Source organism: Abramis brama (assembly GCF_963993115.1).
Source record: "Abramis brama genome assembly, chromosome: 15".
Lineage (NCBI taxonomy): Eukaryota > Metazoa > Chordata > Actinopteri > Cypriniformes > Leuciscidae > Abramis > Abramis brama.
In genome coordinates this window covers 32,449,441-32,472,725 of record NC_139977.1, presented here as the reverse complement: position 1 = coordinate 32,472,725, position 23,285 = coordinate 32,449,441, and the positions used below count along the sequence as shown (strand labels likewise).

At 38.6% G+C, this 23,285-nt stretch overlaps 2 protein-coding genes across 7 annotated transcripts in view; both read right to left on the bottom strand.

Moving 5' to 3' along the window:
• LOC311097516 (uncharacterized protein) overlaps nt 1-23,285 on the bottom strand; it is a 202,312-nt gene that overhangs the window by 38,115 nt on the left and 140,912 nt on the right. The gene's annotated exons all lie outside the window — the stretch shown is intronic.
• LOC311097510 (uncharacterized protein) overlaps nt 1-23,285 on the bottom strand; it is a 53,276-nt gene that overhangs the window by 15,237 nt on the left and 14,754 nt on the right. The window contains exon 1 of one of the 5 annotated variants that reach the window (XR_014609266.1): nt 14,824-14,910. The exons of 1 other annotated variant lie outside the window; for it this stretch is intronic. The gene's annotated coding sequence lies outside the window, so the exon portion shown is untranslated. Of the gene's footprint in view, nt 1-14,823; nt 14,944-23,285 lie in introns of those variants that run through there. 3 more of the 5 variants (XM_084137245.1, XM_084137244.1, XM_084137242.1) reach the window with 3 other exon arrangements.

Genomic DNA, 23,285 nt, shown 5'->3' with positions numbered 1-23,285 from the left:
CCAGAAGTGATCAGCGATCACTTGGTTGTGTCTGTAGTGGCGCCGTCCAAGTAGGTTGCTTAGTCCATACACAGCCTGAGGTAGGAAAGCACTGCAAGTGAACAACGTCTTGTGGTGCCATCTCAAAGAGGCACAAAATCTCTTTCTCGGACCTTTACCATGACTGTTCCCTGCTGGTGGAATGATCTGCCTAACTCAACCAGAGCTGCTGAGTCCATAGCCACTTTCAAGAAATGGCTGAAGACGCTTCTTTTTCGACAGCACTTGATCAAGTAATACTAACACTTTCTCTACTACTCTATTCTATTAAAAAAATTAAATAAATACTGCGTTATATTAAACTGAGAAGGGTCATAGCACTTCCATATCGTTGTCCTACTGTTAGTTTAACTGCTTCTATAAGTCGCTTTGGATAAGCAGCAAATTGGGGGTGATAGGGTCAGGATCTGCTATATCAGATGAGACTTTCTCCGAGACAATGTGTTCTTTCAGAACAACTTGGAGGGCAGCCTTGAGTGATTTAATTTCCCCTTCCCATACACCTCCGAAGTGAGGTGCGTGAGTTGGAAGGAATTTTTTTGATTGGCTAGTTGCTCTTAGAGCGATGGTTCCATTTCAGCAAAGGCTTCAGAAAGCTCACGCTCTCCCCCCTTGAAGTTGGTGCCTCTGTCACAGATGATCTCAAAGGGCTTTCCTCTTCTTGCTATGAAGCGTCTGAGGGCTAGTAAAAATGAATCTGCATCCATGCTGCATAACAAGTCAAGATGTATGCATCTTGTAGTGAGATATTTAAATATTATGCCCCATCTCTTTTCTTGCCGTCTGCCAATTTTGATTGCATAGGGACCAAAACAATCAACTCTCGTGGACCAGAATGGAGGTTGGTTAATACTCAGACGGGAAGCAGGCAGGTCTGCCATTTTAGGTACAATGGGCTTGCCACACCATTTCCTACACTCAGCACATTGTCTCTGGTACTTTTTTTTACCACCTGGCTGCCTCTGAGAACCCAATAGGTTCGTCTTAGCTCTGTGAAGACTCTTTCTGGACCTGCATACATCAGGCGGTTATCAAAGTCTTGGATTAACAGTTTTGTTAAGGGCTGTTCTGGTGCCAACACAATAGGGTGAAGTGCATCCTCTGGCAGTGTTGCAGCTTTGCATAATCTACCACCCACTCGAATCAGATTAAGGTGAGAATCCAAAGTTGGAGCAAGGGAGTGTAATCGACTGTTTGAATACACAGATTTATTGGCTTTAAGGGCATACACTTCCTTAGGAAAACTTTCAGTCTGTGCATATCTAAGTACAACAGTTACAGTCTCTATGCGTTCTGTGGCAGACATAGGGGGTTGCTGCCGCCCCATGTCACCCCAGAGACTGAAATGTGGTCATGAGGTCATCCCATGATTCAGTTATCCCATGATTCAGTTTTCTACATCAGGCATGACTGACATTACCGCAGAATGTAGATTTACGGGGGTTCTTCTGAATCTTGCTGGGACTGACGGGTGGACTGGCCAGTGGTCAGGAGATTGGTGCAGAAATTCTGGACCTTGCTTCCATCTGCAGGTGTGGGACAGATCTATGAGGGTTTTACCCCAAGTTATATCGTCGGCAGGGTAGTTATTCGAGTCCACGTATTTCCAGTTCTCGTATCCAACAAGGTCTTGAATCTCTGCGATTCGCGTGCCAACAAATTAGTTGCATGACTCAGACGTTGAATCGGACCACATGATTGTCTGTCTGAAGTTAAGTGTAAGTTCTGTGTTTGGGCTAGCTGAGCTCCAGACAATGCTGCACAGAGTTCAAGGCATGGAATGGAGAGTTGCTTCTTGGGTGCCACCAGTGACCTCGCCATGATGAATGCAATTTGGATGTCATCACCTGTTTCCACCCATAAATAGGCTACAAAGCCATATGCCTTCTCCGAGGAATCACAGAAGACATGCATATCGATAGTGGAGGAGGTGTTGTTGCATGCTGGTGTGTAACACCTAGGCAGTGTTATTCTCTGTAGGTTAGGAAGCTCTTCTTCCCAAGCATGCCATTCTGAGAAAAGGTCAGCTGGCAGAGGTTCATCCCAACCTCCAACCCTCTTCCATAGTGATTGCACCATGATCTTGGCCCTTGTGGTGAACGGGATGATGTACCCTAGTGGGTCATAGTGGCTTGGCAGGATGCGATAGAAATCTCTCATTGAGGTTTCCTCACTTGTTGACACAGGCCTGTGTTTATAACCTAAAGTGTCCTGAGAAAAGTGTCACACTAGGTAGAGATGCGCAGTTGGCGGTTACAGCCGCGGACTCCGCGGATAAACCGCGGATGACGTGATGAAAAATAATATTTTAATTAAATTCGGACGGGTGGCGGGCGGTTGAACCAATCAAATGAACCAATCAAATTAAAAATATATGTATACATTCAGCGAATGGCGGGCGGGTGCGGTTTTGAAAATTGGTCAAAAACGTGGTGCGGATGGATGGCGGACGGATGATGAGTTTTGTGATGCGGTTGCGGATGAAATAATAGCCCATCCGCGCATCTCTAGCGGGTAGATGTGCAGTCACACTGGGAACATTGCTAGCCCACTGCCTTGTGTCAAAACCACCAGCTGCTAATAATGCTATCATTTTGTCAATGAGTTTCTTAGCCTGATGCTGAGACTGAAGAGATTGTAAGCAATTGTCTACATAGAAATACTGCTGGACAGACTCAACTACATCTTCATTGTCCTCACTGTTGTCTCTGACATGTCTCTGGAGGGCATAAGTAGCGCAGCATGGACTGCAGGAGGTCCCAAATGGTAACACTCGCCATTCACAGATGTCTGGGTTGCGATCTCTTTCCATGTCTCTTCAGAGAAAGCGGAGCAGTGACTGGTCTTTAGGTAACAGTCTGATCTGGTGAAACATGGCTTGTATGTCTCCACTTATCGCAACGGCATACTTTCTGAACCTTAGCAGGACTCCCAGCAGTGGTGGACCAAGAGTGGGACCAGGGAGTAGATTGTCATTTAGGCTCATTTGATTGTAGGCGAAAGAGCAATTGAAGACTACCCGGGCTTTGTCATTGTGGAGCACAATGTGATGAGGAACGTACCATGAATCACCGGAATTGTCAGCTTCTGGGCTGGTTATTCGAACTGCATAACCTGCCTCCTCAAGCTTGTGTATCTCTTTGTCATACACGTTTGCCAGGTCAGGATTATTGACAATGCGACGTTCTGTAGCTCTTAAAAGAGCCATAACAGCGTTTGGTGGTGCTTGGAGTTTAGCCGCATCTCGCTTATGAAGTAATGGGGTAGTTGCACGGGTTGCACCATCAACTGTAACATGCACCGTTTTCTCCTCCAACATTGCAAGTGCAGCTTTATCTTGTCTGGAGCGGACTACTTCTTTCTCATTACTTAGTGGCAGTAGGTCAAGCTGCCACAACCGCTCAACATGTTGACATAACTCTTGTGTAGGAAGAGGGAATGTGGTGTGGAGGCATGAGCTTACATTTGAGGGTTGCTGGAGAAAGGTTGTTGGCCCTTGAACTGTCCAGCCAAGAAGAGTGTGTACCGCTACAGGGCTTCCAAGCGGTCCCATATGGATTGGGCAGTTTGGTGTGATCAGCTGTGGATAATCTGATCCTATGAGTAGCAAAGGCTGCACTTTAGTGAAACCTTTCAACGGGATGTCCCTTAAGTGACCATATCTTCTTTTCAGTTAGTTCACGGGACACGACTGTTCAGCCAGGTTGAGCTCTTCAGCTGTAAATACCCTTTGGATTTGATGTTTCACATTTGGGTGAACTCTGCTCACTCTGCTTCATGTTTCACTCTGCCTGAATGACTGGCCTGATCCAAGTAAACTTGAGAAGTGGCTGTGCTCACTGCGAGTATGCTTTGGTTTTCCGCAGCAACTGCAACTTCATGCAGGACAGACAGGTGGAGTCCTCCGCAGGTAGAGCAAGTTTTCTTGAGCGTGCAGCTGTCCTGTTTGTGACCTCGTCCACACCTCCAGCATTTATTTTGTTTTCTTGAATCCAGCTTCCTCTTTGTGAGTGGTTCAACTATCTCTCAAGCATTGAGATAATGCTCATGGTTGTTGCAGTAGGGACAAAAGGGCTTAAAGCAATCCCGCTTTTTAGCTGTAGCTGCCATTTTAGTGTCTGTGAGGGAGCTGGAGGACAAATTGATTACTTTAGGTTGTTCACTGCCTGTGAGAATTGTGGCTGAGTTGGCTTTCGGATATGAAAGAGGTTTCTGCTCTCGTCAAATGGGCTCTATGCACTGGCCCCGTTACACAGATATTTGAATGGCTTGAGCCTTCCTTTCCAGCCACTCAGCAAATTCTGGCAGTGTGCAAGTCCTGGAACTGCCGCTCACAATGATGGGCTTGTTGAGACAGTACTCTATGAATGAGTCTCTATAACTGACAAGCAGTTTGATCAGTGAAGTGTCAACGTGGGAGCCACACTGCAGTTTGTATCTTGAGGGTCCATCCATTGTGTTCAACATGTCCACCAGTGTGTTAACAGCTGCGAAAAAGTCTTCAAATCCCTGCGCATCACCTGGTCGAATAGCTAGTGCATTGAGGATAGCTCTCAGCTCGCTCTGAATTAACTGTCTTGGTTGACAGTATCTCTGTTTAAGAGCTTGCATGGCACTGGTGTAGGGAAATGGGCTGTTGACATATCTCTTAGCTACCTGGTAAACAGTGGGGAGATGTAGATGATCCAAAATATATTTATATAGTCCTCTGTTAGATGTCTGTGTGGGCCAAGGATGCTGTCCAGTCCTTTCTTGAGCATAATAAAAATCAACTCTCTTTCCCTGAGGAGAAGACTGCCAGTTATGGTTTGGGTATGCCATAGAAGGATGCAATGGCCAACATTTCCCACAAGCGATATATTTGGTGTATGTATGCTTGGTTGCGACTGCAGCTGCATGGAGGGCTCGTGGTAAATCATTTCCTCATACTGTGGGGACGATGCTACAGTCACAGAGGGTTCTAATCCAGTGTTATCCGTAAGCAGGAGATCTAGATGCAAAAGATGCCTGTCTTGCACTGTCCATTCTGATTTGAAGCCCTCTCAACTCACTGCTTAAATCTTTCCACTGGGCCTCTAAGTGATGCAGCTTTCCTGACCTGTATGGGATATTCCTGCCGTGACCTCGGCTGGTGAAGAATGAACATGACGTGGAAGTGGATAATCAAGCACATAATCCTCCAAGTAGGTGGGCACCCGCCGGGTACGACTTGGACGAGGATCTGGCACTTGTTCTCCCTCGTAGTAATCTCTGGATGTAGCCATAGAGCAGCTGATGTCCCAATCCAGCTCTCGAAAGACCAGTTTGTGGGATATTCTGTGCGCAGTGGGATGGTTGGAACTCAACTGGCCTAGGCCTAATTCTTCAGTTAGAAATAACTGCAGCTACTCCATAGTGAACTTCGGCCATAAAAGTCAAAGACAGGTTTGCGTGGATATTACACATAAAAGTGGTTTATAGTTATGAACGCACAGCAATACCACACAAGGAAAAAGACATAAAGAAAATAAACAATGGAAGGAAACTCCATATAACTTTGGTACTGGATGCTGCCGAATGAAACTTTCTGCGCATGCATCAGACAAGTCTGAACAAGTTTGACTTGCGCATGCATGAGGCGGGGAATTTTGGACTAATATATATATATATATATATATAGTATATGACTACAAGTCATATAGTCTACTTACTTTATATTCAAACACATACATATATAAATTAAATGTATAATACATTACTACGTCTTTACAGTGTTTTCCACTTGTTTATTGCACAGTATGTGGTATGAAGGTTTTAGCCGCAATGCTAACTAATATAATGAACTTTATGCCACAAATGGAAATCATTGACTAATTTTTTTAATCATTCAATTCAATGTATTGTGTACATTTTCCGTTTCCCATTCAATACAAATTATTAAAACAACTAGGCCTAATAAAAAATAAATAATATTATAAAAATAATATAAAAATAAAATTAATATTTCTGCATTCTCTAGGATAATTTGGGACCTCTCCTATAGCTTACTGTATCTCCAGCAGTGGAGAACACCGTCTCAGAAGGGATAGAATATGCTTGAACACACATGTAAGATCCAGACAGGTGAAACATATATCGATTTGAATGATTGATTCATAAAGACTTCACTTCATTACTGGATGAATCAGTGCTCTAGCAGTTAAATAAACATTGTTAAAGAACATTGTAACCGGAACTACTTCTCTATGTTTATTTCTATGACGCGGGTGAGTCACTCAGGCACTGTGCTACTCCGCAGCGGTGCCGGTGTAAAGTAGTCAGAGTATAAACGCTTATTAAAGGCTTACCGTAGTGAATAAGGATAAGACAAAAACACGGTTTGAAAAAAGGCATTCTTGATGTACTCGCTCATTATATACATTTAGTAAATTCTGAAGCGAATTTTCATTATTTGAAGCGACTTTCAAAAGGTGATTTACTCTGTTTTGGTTGCTACCGTAGACATCACTGTTTATTCTCGAACTATAAACTTTTATTTCAGTACTTCTGTGATCATTTGAATATTTGTAACACCGAAATACCGATTCTGTGTTGTTGAAAAGATTGTGAAAGTAAAGCTGTTTCATACTGATAACTGCTCTCTCAGCGACAGCGCAAACAGATTTGAATGTTCCAGTGTGAAGTTCCTCAAAGAACCGCGCCTTTTTAAAGGGTGCCTAGAGGATCTACAGATGGTTCCACCGGTGTGGCAAAGTGAAGAACCCCAAAAGGTTCCTCCAGTAGGGCTGGGACGGTTACCGCATTACCGCAATACCGCGGTCACGTGACGCCTACCGCGGGTCTGAGCTCGTCACCGTCATCAACGCAAAAAATAAAAAAATAAATAAATAAATAAACACTGGCCTTCACGTGTTCACGTTGTGTCTAATGACATGGATTCATTGATTCTAATGACATGGATTGTGTCTCATAACATTGTGTCTTACATGGATTCAAGGTTTTCTAAACAAAACTTATCAAAAGATGGAGCAAATCCGACCTTTTGCAAGTTTGCAAGTTGTTTCATGACACATAATAACATTCCATTCGTAGGCTATTGACTATAACCCCTTATTTACACTCTGTGGCACGTTACGGCTGCGACGCGGCTACCGGAGCTGATCGCGCCCACTCTAGTCAATGCTTGTGTTTACAACAGCCACGACGCGGCGCGTTTCAGAAGCGTCTCTCCGCGCCGCTTCGCTAAAGATAGGCGCCTAGTCTATTTTCGACGGACGCCGCGTCCAAGCCGCACCGTAAATAAATAAAAAAAGTAAAAGCAGGACCTCAGCTTTTAATTGCACGTGCTTATTTAACACAATTCTCTCACGTGAAGACCGCATTTGTCAACCCTCGCGGAGTCGCGGCAAGTGCACAGCACCAGAGAGTAATCTTGACGGCACTAGCAAGAAAATGGATAAGTAGGCTACATAATCAAATTCACAAATATTACACCATTTAAACATTATTAAAAATACATAGGCTATGAGTTACTAAAACAATATTTGTCAAAGAATACACATGTTCACAGTTTGAACGTTCTTGTTTCCATTTGTTTAATTTCAAGATCTGAGGCGAATTATCCATTGTTGCTTTTACAGCTACAAAGCTGGAGCACTAAACGATATTCAAAGTCACATTGCATGCTTTTAACATTAAATAAAGCACATAAACACTACCTGAGATTATCATTGACACACTTTGTTTGTTGTTCCAGCCGCAACGTCGCAGAAAAAAAAAACTGGGGGAGGGTGGGGAGGGGGGTTGAGGTTTAAAGCGGTTTACCGCAATACCGCGGGAATTTCTTGCTTTTCAACCGCGGTAAGAAAAAATCCATACCGTCCCAGCCCTATCCTCCAGGCACCTTTTATTTTTACAGTGTAGATAAAAGAGTAGGGTGGTCAATGGTATCAAAAGCTGCCAAAAGATCTAAGAGAACAAGAAGTATTTCCGGAATCAGTAGAGAGATAAATAACGTTTAGCACTCTAAGGAGGGCGGACTCAGTGCTGTGAGCAGACCTAAAACCAGATTGAAAAACCTCATATTAGACATGTGCCGGTATTCGGTAAGGCGATAAATCGCGGTAATGAATATGCACGATATTGTTATCGCGGGCACTTCAAAATACTGTGAAAAATAATAGATCAGAATTTATATTTATAGAACGCGCATTAGCTTTCCATCAACCGCTTAAACAAACACTGCGTATATTAGGGCTGCACGATGTGTCGTTAAAGCATCGATATCGCGATGTGCGAATCCACGATAGTCACATCGCAGGATGTGCGATGTAGGCTGATCCGTTATTCATTAACCGTACGGGCCAGCTGCTCCCCGGCCCTTGACGCATGTGATTCGCGGATTAATTGCACATCTTAACCATCATAGAGTGAAAGTTTATCATTTGCATGTGTTTTTAAGTCCTGTCAGTTTAACAGGGCGCATATAAGAACGAGCAGAGCGAGAGCGAGAGCGAGAGTGCCCCGGCCGCGCGCGCGCTCACCTTCACCGTCTTCAAACAACACGAGCACTGTCTTGCTCTCTCTCTCTCCCTCGCGCATATTAATCAAAATCAATTGACACGATGGTGTCGAAAAAGAAAAAAAACTATCCAGTGATGAAATGTTTTCTGTGTTGACTAATCTTGTGCGATATCCTAAACTGCTGAGATAATTATACAACGCGTGCCGTAGACTACATGTCCGATTCGCGAACTAATGATTCATTTGAACCGATTCAATTTAATGAATGGTTTAAACCTATGGTTTAAACAACTGACCTGTCCAACACTGAACTCACGAGACGTATGAATTGGTGTATAAAAAATCTGTAACACTTTACAATAATGTTCTATTTATTAAACTATTTAACTACATTAGTTAACATTTAATATTAGTAAACTGCACTTCTACAACATTGTTAATTTCAACATTTAGGCTATAGCCTTATTGAAATCAAAAGTTGTACAGTATGTGTTAACATAGTTAATGCACAGTGAAGTAACATTACCAAACAATGAACAGCTGTATTTTTATAAACTAAGATAAACAAAGATTAATAAATACAGAAGTATTGCTCATGGTAAGTTCATGTTAGTTATTAGATTCATTAACTAATGTTAACAATTCAAACCATATCCTAAAGTTACAAACAAAAAATTTACTCTAATTTAAATAATACTCTGATGTTTAATTAATTTAAAATGAGAATGTAAGTGTGCTTACCCCATATTTGTTTGTAAGAAAAAATTAGATTAGATTTCATTTCATATCGCAATATATATCGCAGAAAAATAAAATATCGCAATGTCATTTTTTCTCAATATCGTGCAACCCTAGCGTATATGCTGCGCGAAACACGTGCGTGCGCACTCTGATGTAAACAATCCCCACATGTAGAAGCACTGTGTGCATGCGGCGCAGTGCGCACTCTAATCTAATGTAAACAATCCTCACATGGAGAAGAAGCATGGCGTAAGGAGGAACGCTGCCGACGATTTATCCCCCTTCTAAAAGCAGGGCTGCCAACTCTACGCATTCAGCGTGAGACTCAAGCAATTTACACTTTTCACATGCTCTTGCGCCACACATCTATTTTCTCACGCAGAGAAAAATCATGGAGCAAAGTGGACACTGACACCGACAGACTAGACAGAGCAGGTTACTTTTGATATGAAAACAATTGTCAGCTCTCATGTTCTGTCCATTTTATTACGAAATTCAGACAATAAATACCGTTTTGGCGCTTGTAAATGTGATGTGACAGATCGCTGTCGCGCCTCAGTTCAAGTAAACCGATCATCTGTTACTTTTTATTTAAAGATACAGTACAACTTACCGAACAGTATTTATGCCTCATACATAATATCGATCAATCAGTGTTTTTCAACCACGGAAAGAGGTCAATAAAACTGCAGGTGAACAATTGTCACAGAACGTTATTTACCTCAGGAAAGCCATTTAATGACCAACAAGTTGGTTGACTAGAAAAAATAGCTATAGAGAGGAGTATTTTGCTAAATATGTGTACTATATTACATTTGTATTATATTTTTACTTGTGTCATAATTGTTATTATAATGAAAATTATAATTATATTTAATTTAATTTAATTTAATTTGTTAATTTTTAACCTTTAATAATACCAGCTGACAGGGCTCTCTGTATGTTTACAGCATTATGTGAGATATATTTTTTCTTGAGAAAAATTAACATGTAGGCTATCTACTGTAGCCTACCTAATATTTATCCAAAGAGTCAATATTGAATCAAGATTGAAATCAAATCCCAAGAATTGAATTGAAATCGTGAAAATTGTGTAAAATTCTGTTTAGTTACCAAATGTTGACAATCACAATTACACCTATTGTGATGCAAGTTGTTTTTTTTCTACATCCCCCCCCAATCCATCCGTTTCTCTTGAGCAATTAAAATATTGTGATAATACCGTATACCGTGATAAAATTAATCGCAGCATAAAAATTTGATACTGGCACATGCCTACCTCAAATATACAATTATTTGACAAAAAGTGTTGGAGCTGATCTAGCACAATTTTCTCCAATAGCTTAGAAATGAAAGGTAAGACAGAGATAGGCCAAAAAATGTTTTGAGCAGAGGAGTGACCTTTAGTACCTTATACTTCCTATTTGAGCCAATGCAGATGAATGAGCAAAGTTATTTCAGGGAAGGAACACCCTTATTGTAAATCAAATTCTGATTGGTTGGAGTGAGAGCGTTCTATGATGATTGATCAGCGCAAATGGCTATGATCTGATTGGCTTAAGTAGACGGTGGGTGGAGTCCATTTATTTGTGGAATAGTGTGCAGGTCTTGATGCTAGAAATGTTTCAAAATCCACAAATGCATGTAGGGATCTACAAATTAACAGGAAGCGACTCACAAATGAATGCCAGGCAGAGTTGTGTTTGTAACATATACACATTTTGTAAATTTTATTTATTTGCAAATCTAATTTTATTTATTGTTGAATTTTATTATTTTTTGTTAAAATCTTTACATTTATTTGTGAATCTTTATTTATTTGGAATAATGTAACAATGCTATCCCTATAACAATCGCTCTCAATTATTCAGCTTTAAGTGTTTTGCTCAAACTGTTTAGAAACTATTCAACTGTTCTAGCTGCAAGGTAGGGCTGAACGATTAATTGTAGGGCTGTACTGTCCTAGTCGATTAGTCGATTAATTGGTCGATACGTTCTGGTTCGACCAAAATTCTGATTGGTCGATTTTCTGCCGCGATTATTTCATCAGTTTTGCCGCGCTGAGGCACGCTCATTTCATCAGGTCGAAAGCACTAACTGCTAATGGGGGTGTTTTCAGAGTACCCTTGTTTCACTGTAACAGTCTGTCTTCAAAACACCCCCCTTGTTTTCACCTTTTTTGGATTAGCCCAACCCAAGAGAGAGCGTCGAGCATAGAAGGTTTGATGCTGAATATTATTTATTTAATTGTGAGAGCGTTTAATAGTCAGTCCTCTTCTAACATGTCAACAACAAAGAAATCGACAGTGTGGCAGCATTTTGTTAAAATTGATAACAGGAAAAAGGTTGAATGCAAAGTTTGCAAGCAACAGTTTTCCACAGCTCGATGACAAACATGACATATCATCTAAAAGTGGTAAGCTCACTTGTCTGCGTTAGCTTGCCCTGTCTGTTTTGAGTAGGCTATATGAACATATCAGAATTTGCATATTTCAATGTTTTAGTGTGATAACCTAACTTTTTTATTTTTTTATTTGGAGCCTAATGCGCAATTGCGCTGTGCTGTTGGTTGTGTTAGTTTTGAGCCTAGGATGCTTTATTTTTCAGTTATGCACTTTATTTCGTTTCTGCTCTTGATCTGGTTTGTTTAATAAATATTCTTTTTTTATTAAAGTGGACGTGCCTTTTGTGTTTATTAAGAGTAAAAGCTTTAGTTAATAGTCTATTCGTGTCTCAGCTGCGAAGCTGAGCTCATGTTCAGCCTCGCTCGGTGCTAGGACATGCATGGTGAAACGATAGTGTCTGACAGTTATAACTTATTATTATAACATATGACAAAAATAATTGTCTAAATTATGTTGCATATTCCTCAACAGTTCTTGTGATGATATCACTAGTTGACAACATAGTACTATTTTCGGAAATCATAAGCTATGATATTGCGCAGGTGCACGTGATGCAGCGCTGTCAGAGCTGACAGACTCAAGTGTCAGACTCATTTCAGTGCAAAATAATTAGGTCAAAAACGATTTAATATACTGCAAATAGCCTACTAGTTGTTTATGTTTATTTATAATTCATTTAGGAGGACAACAAGGCTACCAAGTACTGCGCACAGTGCGCATCTAATTAATTTAAAGTTTTTTTTTTTCTAACGTCAATTTTAGTTGATTTTAGTCGATTTTTAGCCGAAAATTTCAGGACTTCAGTCGACCAAGATTTTCTTTGGTTGAGTACAGCCCTAATTAATTGCATTTGCGATAATATCGCAATATGATGAAACACGCGATTACACTCTGGTCACATGACACGCGAGAGAAAGGCATTCTGCAGAAGTAGCATCAACTTGGCACGCTATGCATATTTACGCATCAGACAGCCTACTTTTAAATAAAGAAAGCACTCTTTGTTTATTGCTTGTAATATGTTTTTTTGTTGTTGTTTCTCATTGTTATTTACTAGCTTTTATATTTTTAAGCTATATTAGTTTATACAGCCTATTTAAAATTCTTAACATGGTTAATAATTAATTTTTTAATAATTATTTTTAAAAATACATATAATTACACATGTAATTAAATAAAGATTTTAAGTGTTATTAATAAGATTAAGTAGATCATGAGGTGCCTAAAGATTCCCATTCCTACTATACAATGATTTATTGCTTGTCTTTGTCGAATAATACAGAAGATAAAGAACTTAAAAAGTAATCGCATATTAAATCGCAATATTGGTAAATAATAATAATAATAATAATAATAAATAAATAAATAAATAAAATCGCAATTACATTATTTTCCAAAATCGTTCAGCCCTACTGCAAGGCTCGAAATTGCGACCATTTTGGTCGCATTTGTGTGAAAAAACTTTTGGCAGGTGCTTAATCAAATGAAGCATCAAATTCAAAATAAACAAGAATCGGCACACTGCCACTTCTGCTGCCAAGAATTTATTAAAATAAACATAAACATAAAATAAACAATGTTTCGACCCAAAGGGTCTTCGTCAGGCAAGCAACAATCATAGAAAGGTACAATTTCAGTGTGAACCATCACACCTGACCTCATTACCCAATCATCCAATGAGCAATGCATTGGATGTTTGGGTAATTAGTTCACTAATGAGATCAGGTCAGGTGTGACGGTTCACAATGATATAAATTGTACCTTTCTATGATTGTTGTTTGACTGATGAAGACCCTTTGGGTTGAAATTTTGTTTAACCTATTTTAATAAATTCTTGGGAGCAGAAGTGACAGTGTGCCGATTATTGTTTATTTTATATTTGTAGAAATTATCATTCTTTCTAAATGTGATGTAAATATGTCCTATAACTAACGTTACCAAATAAACAGAAAAAGACGCGATAAGTAATAAGTAAGTCTGGCCTCTTTCTTTTTTTAAATAAACCTAACGGTAAACCACTTTATTTCTGTGTGGCTAATGTGCAATTTTGACAAATTAATTCATTATAATCAAAGTATCACTTTTTATAGTACAACTGTGGTAAAACAAATTTGTGGGTTTTAAAATTCAAGTAAACAACAAAAATGCCAGCAAATGGTCGCTTTTATCATGTTTGTTTTGCGATCACGCTAGTTTTCAGTCATTTCTTTCTGATTAGTTTTCTGATAAAACTTCCCTTTTTTTCTTTTTTTATAAAACTTCCATTTGTTGGTGAAATGATGGGTTTGTTTGACCTTGTTCCAGAGAGGTGCGTTTTAGTGAAGCGCTGCAGAGCTTCTGGCCCGACGGTGGAAACGCAGTGTGTTTTGGGCTCAATGCTACATGCCCGGGGCGATTAGCCCAGCACGGCCCGTTTAAAGCCCTGACTAGCACTGACCCGACAGTGGAAACGTGGCTTTTAATATCATAATAAATACTTTGCTTTTTAATGGATGAATCAGCATTTTTTTTAAATGTATAATTCAATAATGTATAATGTATAATTCAATAATAAATTTGTTTAACTCACTTGTCGCCACCTAGTAGTGTAACAATGTAATCAATACAATTGTTATTTGAAGCTACATGTTACTTTCAAAAGGTGCTTTTCTCTATTTTGATTGCTTCTGTAGACACCAGGGTTTATATCCAAACTATAATCTTTAATTCTAGTTCCAATTCAAGTTCTTCTGTGATAATAACAAGATTTGTAACACAGAAATAACAATACCAGTTGAATATACTCTCTGGGTCCATTTTTGGTGGGTGCTCCTAACTTTTTGTTACCAGTGCTACCAAGTAAAAAGGTTAATTTCGAGCCCTGAGCTGATTTTTGTGTTGCTCTTACGCTAAATATGATTAACATGCACTAAAAACTAATTTTACCAGGTTTCATTTATTCATTACATAAAATGAAATCACAACTCATAAACCTCCCAAATTAAGTGAAAGAGTCAGTAACGAATTTACGTTTCACATCACGAGCGTAACTTACAACATCAGTCAGTTAATTTCGAGTGATTCACTAAGTTAACTGACTCGTTTCCTAGTTTGTATTTAGATTTCTCCTAATAAATGATAAAATAAATGTACTCACAGTCTGAAAACAGCAGAATGAACGGCTGTGTTCCACTTCTCGTGTTTATGTTCCCTTCCCTCGCTCACTTCTCTTCTTCTCCTGGATGTGTGTCATTGCTTCGGTTGCTGGAGCGCCTCTACTGGCGGAAACCAATCCCTATTAAACTATCTAACTTTCGTCACCTTCCTAAAATAATTGCCTAAATCATTTTTATTTTCACAATTATTTTAGGTAGGTGACGATAGATTAGAATAGGCCTACAAGACAACCAAGATCAGATCTGTTATCTTGTTTGAGATACAAACATTATCTCCCCAAATATGTTTGATGAGGGATAGGCTAAAATGTTCAAACTTCGAATATCTGCAAAGGAGTTTGCTACTGTATTTAGCCTATCTGGACTCCCAACCATAGCTCCCAACTGTCGCGTGTTACAGATGTTGTTGATTTTAAAGTTAACTACACTATTAATAAATGTGAGGGTTAAGAAAGATTTAACTCAAAAACTCCAGTTCCCGAGCAGCTCAGTGCTAGTTGTCTGATTTCTCCCAATAAAATTAAAATCACAGTCCTCACAGTTTGATAAACACCGTGAATTAAATCCGTGTAATTTTTGGCGCTTAATAAACAAAAAGTTACGCGTCTTTCTTGTGGAAGAACATTGTGGCCGGAGCTACTTCTCTCTGTTTATGTCTATAGTCACGCAGGAACTCGGTTACTCCGCGGCGGTTGCGTCCCGCTCTGATTAAACCAAATAGTCCAAATATAAACACTTATTATTGGCGTACTGTAGTGATTCAGTATGAGACAAAAACATGGTTTGGAAGATGGATTCATAATGTACTTATCTAAATATTTGTATATTTTGAACGATAGTGTACGTTTATGAATCACGGTGGATTCAAGATCACGTGGTTGAAATGAAAGCAAATGGCGTTATTTAGAGGAACATCCGAACTAGAATTGCCAAATACAGAGAAACTCATGCAATTTATTCATATTCAGAGGATTGAGACGACACAAAAATAAGCTTAAACCAAGACGCGTTACATTTTTTATTAGTTTTTAAACCAAATTGTTCGTCAAAATAATACAAACGCGTAACTTAACTAACATGAAACCTTCTTTCTACTAGATGTAGATGCAGCTGTAAAACTAAACTAGGCATGTCACTGCTGAATTGGCACAGACACACAGAACATATCTACTTTTCCTGAGCAATTTCATCGTCTCTATAAGTGATGTTTGTCAGAGTCCATATTATGAGAGTTGTCGTTCTTCAAATATTACAATAGAAAAACATCTGGTGCAAAAAAGACTTCAATATCTTAATGCATCACATCTAAACAGCTCGACAAAAAATGTGTTGTTTGTGTCATATAAATTATGATTTAATGGACCATCTTGTATGACAAATGTATTTTTTAGAAATTCTCAATTTTATGTTTTAGAAAATAGAATGGGCCAATAGTGTGGAAACAAAAAATTTCCCATACTTATCCAGACAATAAAATCAAATTCCACACTTGTCTGTACTGCATAGAGGAGCCCTGAGAAAATCAAACTATTTACATGTAAGTGATGATCTGAACCAGAACATTTTCTTACTTAGACACCTTCGGGCAATGCTTTTTCTTATGTTTCAATAGAGTAGAGAAGAAGGGGAATCTCTTTCCACATGAAGAGCACTGGTGCGGCTTCTCTCCAGTATGAATTCTCTCATGATCTTTCATGGATCCTGACTGAGCAAAACTCTTTCCACAGTGTGAGCATTTGAACGGTTTCTCTCCAGTATGAACTCTCTGGTGTCTTTTTAAGTTGCTGGTTGTAACAAAGCTCTTCCCACAGTCAAAGCACACATAAGGTCTCACACCAGTGTGAACACTCTCATGCTCTTTCAGAGAATACAGTCGTGAAAAACTCTTTTCACAAAAAGAACAAAAGTGAGACTTCACAGCATGAACTTTAAGGTGTTTTCTTAAGTTTGATTCCACAACAAATGTTTTATCACACTGATCACAGTTGAATTGCTTCACTCCAGAGTGAGTAAACAGATGATCACTGAGATTCTTCTCCAGTTTTTCGAGCTCGTTTTTTTGTGAAACTCTTCTCCATTGGTGAAATTATGTTTCCATCTTCATTTTTGAAATGTTTGTCTTCATTCACTTCCATCGGGTCTAAAATCAACATATTAAATTTTCAAAATACAAATAAAGGAGGAAATATTACGGTGGCCGAGAGAGCTCAACGCGCTGCAACTGAAGAAAACACATGCACATAGAAAAAAACACCCGCAAATTAAGAAAACATCTTCATCAGTTTTATAACACACGTGTGCTTCAAATACTCACAACAAAACCAAATACAGAAACGCAGTACAAAAGTTCAGAACAAAACCAAATACAGAAATAAGAAAGATAGAGAAAAAGAACATGAGGTCAAGATATTAATATATACATCAGTTACATTGTAAAAAAATGTTTGTATAAAATGTATATTTATTTGGAACAGTTATGTTAACAGCAGTAATAAGAAATTCCTGTCATAAGAACAGCTATTCAGCTGATGGACACCGTGCTGCATTGAACATCCCAGGTGAAAATAATGAGAAAAGTGTCTGAATCTGAAACCGATCGTACATCCATGTGCTATTTGCAGCGCGTTTCTGTATTTAGTTTTGTTGTGAACATTTGTTCTGTATTTGGTTGTGTTGTGACTGAGTATTTGGAGTACACGTGAGTTGTAAAACTTATGAAGATGTTTTCTTAATTTGTGGGTGTTTTTTCTATTTGCATGTGTGTGTTTTTTTCAGTTGTAGCATTGAGCTCTCTCGGCCACCGTAAAATATGACAACAATAAGAAATATACTAGGTGAGTCACAATCAAGCAAAAATGTTGTCCTTTTTTCAGTGTTCATCTTAATGTTCCTCATCAGTCATTAAAGAGAATGAAGGAAAACACCAACCTATTTGTTCCTCTGTATCTTCTTTTTTTATTCTGCAGGGTTCTTCCTTAATCTCCATCTTTACAATAGTATGTCAGTAGTTTCTCCTGGAGTAATTCCTCCTGCTTGCTTCTTCTTCTCCTGTGGGAAGATGGGAATATTCCCCAGCATTTAAACTCTCATGAACGGCTGTGGGAGCTTCACTGACTGAAGGAGTGAATTGTGGTCGTTGTTGCTCATTTAGCAGATGATCATCACACTTACAATCACTCTCAATTATTCATGGTTTAAGTGAATTAAAGGTTGATTGCTGTAATCAGGCATCAATTAAATGTGGGAATGTGTGCAAAATAGAGACAAAGGAATAGTCAGATGAGAGTTACCTAAAACTACAGTTATTTCTGTCACTAAAGACTGTTGCATAATTTACAGCAGCACATTTAGAAAATGTTGTAAAATGTAATTTAGACACACATAGTAGGCTATTATCTGTATTCGAACCTATGGATAGTTCAGTTAAAACCTTGCCCTGTTTTTCTAACTATTAATATTGTTTAACTTAATGTTCGATGAAATCTGTCTGCTTAAACAATATAAGAATACACTGTTTATCTTTCAATCAGTCAAGAGCCTTAATTATTTATTTATTTATTTTTTATTTATTCTAGATGTATTGAATTTATTTATTTATTTATATTCTTTTTTTAACAATAACACAACACAGTGGTACCGGTATCTCATAACAGCACGTACAGCCATATAAGCTATATCATCTTACAATCTTTGGATATATATGTTCATACATAAGCATATAAAATGCAAAATAATTATAATAAAAATAAAAATACAACAGGGCATATCAAAGTAAATACATAACAGGGACATTTTATAGACCAGTAATCAAAAGGATATATCAGTCACTAAGCATCTTCCAGAAAGTTCCACAGAGAGGACCAAGTGCGCCAGAAAACTTCAGATCTTTGATGCAGATCGTGAGTTAGTTTTTCCAGAGGTAAAAGAGTAGTGACCTGACTCATCCACATATTAACTGAGGGTATTTGAGGAGTTGACCATAGTAATAATATAAATTTTTTTGCTAAATATATACAGAAGTTCAACACCCTTTCTTTGTCACAGTCCAGGCACAGACCAGCTTTACAGTTCAGAAGGTAAACATTTGGAGACAATGCAAAGGTCTTTCCAATAATCTTTTGAACAACCATGTGGATCTCTTTCCAGTAACCTTTGATTTTATCACAATCCCAAAACACATGCATCACTGTGCCAATGTTCGACCTACATTTGAAACATAATTGAGAAGAATTGGGGAATATTTTATGAAGCCGAACTGGAGTTAGATAGGTCCTGTGAATGAATTTATAATTTTGTTCCTGGGCCGAAATTGAGACGCCTTTGGGGAAAACACATGCACAAACAGATAACCACTCCTCATCACTAAAATTTGATCCTAAGTCATTTTCCCATATCATTCTCAAAGAATCAAAAGTTGAAGGACCAACATTAGACAGCAAAGAATATAACTCAGAGATCTTCTTCTTAAGAGTAATTGAAGAGAGAAGCTGTTTTTCCACTTCAGTAAGATCAAAACGTATATTACCTTCTTTTGAGTGTGACTCCAAAAAGTGCCGTAATTGAAGAAATTTATAAAAATCTTTACTGGGCAGGTTAAATTCCTGCTTTAATGACTGGAATGACCTCATTTGACCATTATCAAATAGATGACCAAACTCTGACAGTCCTCTCATCCTCCAGGTCAGAAGACCAATATTCTGTACGCTTGGGGAAAGATCAGGATTGAGTGCGATAGGAGACTTAAAAGATAACTTATTAGGAATAGCTAAATATTTCTTGACATCCTTCCACACCAAAAGAGTATTTGACACAGTGAAAATATTATTCAGAGACTCAATTTTTTGTATATTATGAACAAATGGCAGAGAGCATAACAGTCTAGGAAAGCATCTAGAATATTCAATCCCAGTCCAGCGTGAATCGGATCTGTTAAGAAACCAACTTAACATGTGTTTAATTTGTGCAGACCAAAAATATAACTGAAAATTAGGGAGTGAAGCCCCACCCAGTTCCCTTGGTTTCATCAAAACAGAAAGTTTGAGTCTAGGTTTTTTATGATTCCAAATGTACTTTGAAATTGAAGAATTAATCCTTTTAAAAAAATCTGTGACATGGCAAGTTTTGAAACAAAAAGTTCAATCTCGGAAGAATATTCATTCTTATAACATTAATCCTGCCAAAAAAAGAATTTGGAAGAATCGACCAATCTGATAAGTTCTGATTAATTTTTGTAATTAACTGTGGGTAGTTGGCTTTATACAAATCAACCAAATTAGATGTTACATTGATTCCCAAATATTGAAATCCTGAAAGTGCTACATTAAAAGGAGATGTTGAAATGGCTACAGAGGGAACGTGCAAATACAAAGCTTGAGATTTGTCCAAATTAATCTTATATCCTGAGAAATTACTATATTTTTTGATTACGGCAAGAATTGCGTCAGTAGAGGTCTCAGGGTATTTAAGATAGAGCAGAACATCGTCTGTATAAAGGGATATACGATGTTCCTCTAGACCTATTTTAATACCATGTATATTAGTGTTGGTTCTCACAGCAACAGCCAGTGGTTCGATAACCAAAGAGAATAACAATGGCGAGAGTGGGCAGCCTTGACGAAAGCCTCTGCTTATTGAAAATCTGTCAGACAACACTCTGTTCGAGTTAACTTGAGCCAAAGGGTTAGAGTATAAAAGTTTAACCAAACCAATAAAGTTAGACCCTAGTCCTACTTTCTCTAATACCGCAAAAAGAAAAGGCCATTCCACCCTATCAAATGCCTTTTCAGCGTCGAGAGATACGATGAAGGCAGGTTCCTTGGTAACATTTAAATGATCTATAATATTCAACACTCTACGAATATTATCAGTGCCATATCTGGACTTCACGAAACCTGTCTGATCTGGGTTGATGATGTAAGGCAAAACACTTTCGAGCCGCCGAGCTAAAGATTTTGCTATAATTTTATAATCCACATTGAGTAAACTAATTGGGCGATAAGAAGAACAATTCACTGGGTCTTTGCCTTTTTTCAGAAGCAAGCTGATCACCGCCAATGACCAGGATTCAGGCATAGAATTTGAATCTAAAGTACTGTTTATAGCTTGCATTAAAATTGGACAAAGCTCTGGCCAGAATTGCTTATAAAACTCTAACGGAAACCCGTCTGGGCCGGGAGCTTTACCAGTTGGCATAGATTGTATAGATTGCCAAATTTCTTCCTCACTAAAAGGGGCATTTAAGAAAGCCCTAGTATCTTCCGAAATGCTAGGAAGAGAAATCTCATTCAGGAAATTGAGCAAATCCTCACTGGAGCCACTCGACCCAGCTGTATATAGAGTTCTGTAAAAATCAGAGAAAGCAGCGTTAATATCCATGGGGTCAAACATCATTCTGCCTTCAGATGTCTTAATTGCTTTTATGGTTCTTTCGTTCTGCTCTTTTTTTAAATGATACGCCAAAAGACGACTTGGCTTGTTTCCAAATTCGTAATAACGCTGTTTACTGAAAAATAATAATTTTTTAACATGTTCTGTATGATCTAGATTAAGCTTGGCTCTGGCATTATTTAACAAAATCCAATTGTCTTGATTTGGGAATGTTTTGTTGTTTTTCCAGATATTTTACTTCAGCTTCTAATTCTTTCCTTTTTTGGGTTCTAAGTTTCTTCATCAGAGAAGCATAAGCAATAAAGTGGCCTCGCATCGTGGCTTTGGCAGCATCCCATTTCATCGCAGGGGAAACTGGCGAATTCTGATTGTCCTGCCAATACTGAATTATCTTCTGTTTAAAAAAAGAGTGAAAATTAGTATTGCTTAAGAATGAAGTATTCAATTTCCAGTAGGTTGACTTCTGGATTGATATACTAATATCAATCACTAAATAAACAGGACCATGATCAGATAACACAATAGGGCCAACATGACAAGAACTCACACGATGTATACATTCAGAAGGTATGAAAAAATAATCCAGTCTTGAATAAGAGTTGTGAGAATAAGAGTAGAAAGTATAATCTTTGTCTTTAGGATGCAGCTCTCTCCAAATGTCCACCAGGCCAAGGTTCTTACAAGTATTGCGCAAAGTATGTGAGGATTTACAACCAGTTGAAACCCGGGGTGATGATTTATCTAAATTTCCATCAAGTGCACAATTGAAGTCACCTCCCAGAAAACCAATGTTCGTGCAATGCTGATTACATTTTAGGACTGCATATAACATAAAATTAGGGCAATCTGTATTTGGAGCATATACATTTCCTACAGTGATATGTATTCCATGAATTAAGCCAGAAATCAACACAAATCTTCCTTCCGAATCGTAATCTGCATGCTCGAGAATGAATGGGATATTTTTATGAATAAGAATGGCAGTGCCCCTACTATTTGACGTGAAAGAGGAAAAATAAATCTGACCAACCCAATCTCTTTTCAACTTAATATGTTCAGATAAGTGAGTTTCCTGTAGTAGCGCGATAGATATTTGTTCTTTTTTAAGGAATGATAAAATTTTCTTCCTTTTAATTACATTACCTATGCCCTTAACGTTCCAAGTTACCAATTTAAGAGCGTTCTGCATACAGAAAATTGTAGAGCCATAAAAATACATGCAAAACTATACAGCAAATTATGTCAGTATGAGATACCAAATGCGAACAGAAGAGTACCACAAGTAAAACATGAAACAAACCCGATGAACCTTCCCCCCAAGACCCCATCCCCAAACGATGAGGCACAGATGATATCAAGAAATCACAAAATAACACAAGAAGCCATGAAACAGCTGATAACATAATACCACCAAGTTATACGGCCCCGTCACGGCCCGCTCCACTAACGAGTATAATACAAACATAAAACAGTAATAGATGAAACCATTGGTTTAATAATCATTACTAAAATAAACAAATAAACATTTGAAATAAAAAATAAATAACTACCCTTTCATACCAGCCACGTATAGGCTACGAGATATTTAAAACCTTACAAACTAACAAGGGTATATTGTACCGTTCTGTGTCCAATGGAATCGTCAGTTTCACTTTCCCCTACGAAAATCAAGGTGCAGGTCTCAGACGAAAGTCGAAGTTAATCGTCCAGAGAGTCCAGGAAAGCCTTGGCTGACTTCGGATCGTTGAACAGTTTAATCTTTCCGTTGTGCAGACACCTGAGTCTGGCCGGACAGGCGAATCCCCGATACAGACCGCGGGCGGCCAGAGCTTTACCCACGGTCGCAAACTCGCGGCGTTTCTGCAGCAGGCCAGCTGACAAATCCGAATAGAATCGAAGCTCTGAGCCATTGTGAGTAACAGTCTTCTTAAGGGATTAATTCAGACTGTTGGGTGCGAAGGTGGGAGATCGGTGGGCCCTCTCGATGTCCAGTGCAGGGAAGTCAGCAGGCAGATCTAACCACTTAAGGATCATGTCTCGCAGGAACGCTGGGAGT